Here is a 4,283-nt window from a genome sequence, read left to right on the forward strand (position 1 = left end):
CTCCAAAGTGACTCCAAGCAGCTGCACAAGGCCTGGAGACTGGAAGACATTGGAAAGAAGACAAAGAGCTCCTGATGATCCCCAACGGTGGATTTGGGGCTGAGTCCAGGAGCCCCAGGCACTGAGAGAAGGTTGAAGAAGCTGCTCAAGGAGTCAGAAGCAAAACTCCAAGTCCCTTGGAGCATCAGTGGCCCCACTGAGGGCAGGGACTGCCAAAGGCTCCCCAGGGAGTGGTGAGAGCAGATCCTTGAGGCCAGGATTGCAGGAGCCCGAGGCTGTGAGCAGGGAACTGCAATGCTGAGCAAGGCCTGGGCTGGTTGGAGGAAGCAGAAAGGCCAAGGCCTGAGCCCAGGCCTGGGCCAGCAGGGCCTGTCCCTCACAGGTGGCTCGGGGCTATTCCTGGAGCACTGGGATGGGAGAGGCAGCAAGGACAAATGTCATCAAGCTGTGTGACACTCCAGATGCTCATGGAACCAAGGGCCAGTGTGACACAGCGGGGCCTGATGGAAACAAGAGGCCGTGCTGAGCCTGCGCGCCTGTAACACCCCAGAACACTGAAATGCTGAGGGTGAGCAAAGGTTCCTTTCCTCGAGTTTGGTGCAGAGTAGAAACCCCAGCCAGATATTCTCAAGAGGTCAAAACGACACAAAAGTGTACTGGAAAAATACAGAAAACCGAGTTCCTTTGGCAAATGATTTCATACAACATCCAATTCAACGTGCATCACTTAGCGTAGCAGGAACATCATTAACTCGGCCCATGTAAGATGGAAACCTTTAGGCATAAAAATGTTAAACTACCCAAAAACATTCCAGTAAAAGAGGATAAGAAGGTTAAAAGAGAAAAAAGAGACAGAAAGACAGAAGATCTCCAGATAGATATGCAGAGAGCTACCAGCTGCTAGGCTTCCAGTGTGGCTGAGACACAGACCCAGGAGATTTCAGGATTCAGACCAGGGCTTGACGTCATGCCCGATTTTTTAAATCCCTAGCGTTTTCTAAGCTCTCCTCTTTTCAGGGACATCTGCTTTCTTACCACGCACTGCTGTGTTTCATTGCCTTTGTGTGGGATTGATTGACGGCTCAGCCAATCAGAGCTGGGTGGGCGCTGCCCCTGCTGTGTGCTTGATTGACGGCTCAGCCAATCAGAGCTGGCTGGGCGGTGACCCTGCTGTGTGCTTGATTGACGGCTCAACCAATCAGAGCTGGCTGGGCGCGGCCCCTGCTGTGTGATTGATTGACGGCTCAACCAATCAGAGCTGGCTGGGCGCTGCCCCTGCTGTGTGATTGATTGACGGCTCAGCCAATCAGAGCTGGCTGGGCGCTGCCCCTGCTGTGTGATTGATTGACGGCTCAGGCAGTCACAGCTGGGTTTGCTCTGCCCCTGCTGTGTGATTGGCAGATCTGCCAGGCCATGGCTGGGGACGGGGCTCTGTCCCACCTCATTCCAAGGTCTGTCCCAGCCCCGGCCCCACTCGGCCATTCCGAGCATCCCGACGGGTCTGGGGACATTGATGTCATCCAGCCTCTGACAGCGACCATGGGGACACTGCGGAACCTCATGGAACCAAAGAGACCATTTTGACACTCTGGTGCCTCTTGCAATCAGGGGCACCTTTGTGAGACTCAGGACCCCAACGGAACCAAGGGTCAGTGATGAAGCTGTGCGGCCCAGAGAACCAAGGAGCCTTTGTTACACAGCAGGGCCACATGGAGCCCAGGGGCCATGGTGACTCTGCAGGACCTTAGGGAAGCAAGGGGCCATTGTTTACACTACAGAAGCAGGGAGAATATTGTGACAAGGAGAATATCGGGACACTACAGGGACTCCTGGAATCAAGGAGAACATTGTGACACTGTGAGGCCCCATGGAACCAAGGCAACATGGAACAGGTCTGGCTGGCTGGGCCTCCCGGGGGCCACCTGGCAAGACTGGCTGATCCTGGAATGTTGAGGACTGCCTCTCATCAGCTCCTGGAGCACTAAGGCTCTGTGCTTTCCTTCCTATGGAAAAGTACCAGCCCCTTTTGCAGGTTCCCACGGCTGAAACTGATATTCCCCCTGAAAAAGCACTACATACAAGGCTTGCTCCCAGCCAAAATCTGCTAGGAGTAACAGCTCTGGGTGGCCACCGTTTCCTGAGGGCTGCCTCTCATCTACCACTCTAAGGGTCGGTGTGAAGTTTCCCTCATTTTTGCCTCATGACCCTCTCAAGAAGACCTCAAGGACCCCCGCCCAGGTTGACTCTGGACAATGGTTTTCTGGCCTGCTTGAGGTGGGTGCTTGCCAAGGGACTCTTTGCAGGTGTGTTGTGCTCACTGGACTGTGCTGTCATGGTACCAGCTGAAGCCTGCATGTACTGCACGACCGCACCTGTCTCTTGGAGCACCACACAATGCTCCATAAATCTCCCCGCCTCTTGGCCACAAGCCACTCGCTTTGGAAAAGGACTATAAAAGAGCGATCCTCTGGAGAAGACCCTGAGTACTCCCCACGGATGACCACCCTTCCATTGGCTGGCCCACCATGACCTTGGTCTCGTCTGTTGGTAGCTACTTCCCCCTTCCCCTCCTTTTCTCTCTCTATACTCCGTTTCCTATATCTCTCCCCTCTAGCGCAACTGAATTGTTTGGCATTCAATACAAATGCATTGCTGTTGTTGAATAAACTGATTTGTCCCCCGCTATTTACCTGTTTGCACCTCTGAGATCGAACAATCCTCGGCCTGTGTTGGCAGATGGTGACACACCCCCACCCCCCCCCCCCATCCCCCATGCCCCTGCTTCTCCCAGTTGATTGCTGATCGTGGTGTGACATGGAATGGAACATCCCTTGGGCCAGTCCAGCCCAGCTGTCCCATCCCTGTTCCCTCAGGAACACTTGCCCATCCCAAGTCCATGGGTTGGAGGGGCTTGCAGACACGCCTCGTGGGGCGAGCACTGTGACAAGGACAGGAGAACAGAACAACATTTACACTTACCAAGGGCAGAGAACAGAAGAGCACAGTCTTGGAGAAACGCACAAAGGATGTAGCCCAGGCAAACGGAGCGTGCACAAAACGCAAGGAGAATGTCAGCTCAGCTCTGCAAGGCTGACAAAAGCAGAAGTTATACACAACAATAATATTGCCCTTCCTCAAAAGCGGGGATCAAAGAGCAGTCACCTAAAAAGGACAGTGCATGTTGAAGACACACTCCAAAGAACCATAGAAGGACTTGTGAGAAGGGGTGCAATTATGGCAAATAAATTCCAGGTGGGGTTAACTAATGAATACATCATCAGTGTGAGTGATAAAAGCTCCGATTGCCTGGTGGCCAGTGCACTCGAGTAGATGAAGGATTGCCCAAGTGACCACCATGGTGTAATAAAGAATACCTGCTCTCAAATCCTCAAAACTGTGTTCAAAAGTTGCTATCCAGCAGATTTCAGTATCAGTGGTGTCCCTGACTCCATTATGCCCCTTGCACACTTTCACGAGGGCCCCTTGGTTCCACGAGGCCCTGCTGGATAACAGTGGACCCTTGGTTCCATTTGGGTCTGTACTGTCAAAATGGCCTCCTTAGTTCTGCACTGCCACAATGCTCTCTCCTTGGTGCCACGAGGCCTTGGTGTGTCACAACAGCCTCTCGGTTCCATGAACTGCCATAGTGTCAGCACGGTCTCTTGCATCTGCAGTATCACGATGGACAATTGGTTACAAGCAGCCCCGCTGTGTCACAACGACTACTTGGTTCATGAGGCCCCACAGTGTCACCATGGCCCCTTGGTTCCCCGAGGCCTCGCTGTAGAACAATGGCCTCTCAGTTCCAGGAGGTTTTGTACTGTCAACAGTGCTCTCCTTGGTTCTACAGTGGCTGCTTGCTTCCATAATTCTTCCTCAGTGTCACAGTGGTCTCCTTGGTTCCATGAGGCTCTGCAATGTCCCAATATCCCATCGTTTCCATGAGCTTCTGTCCCATCAACCATGTCCTTTGCTCCAGTGAGGCCCCGCAACGGCACACCGGACCCTTGGCTCCATGAGGTTCCATAGTGTAACATGGGTGCCTTGATTCCAAGAGGTTCTGCTGGGTCACACTGGACCCTTGGTTCCATGAGGTTCCGTGGTATCGCCATGGTTTCCCTGGATCCGCAGTAGCGCTATGGACCATAGGTTTCATGCAGCTTTGCTGTGCTACAGTGGCTCCTTGGTTCCATCAAGTGCCACTGTGTAACAAGGGAATCTTGGTCCCATGAGGTTCTGGACTGTCACAATGGTGTCCTTGGTTCTGGACTCTAACAACGGAC

This window comes from Sturnus vulgaris, unplaced genomic scaffold (assembly GCF_052056855.1).
Source record: "Sturnus vulgaris isolate bStuVul1 unplaced genomic scaffold, bStuVul1.hap1 Scaffold_118, whole genome shotgun sequence".
In the NCBI taxonomy this organism is placed as follows: domain Eukaryota; kingdom Metazoa; phylum Chordata; class Aves; order Passeriformes; family Sturnidae; genus Sturnus; species Sturnus vulgaris.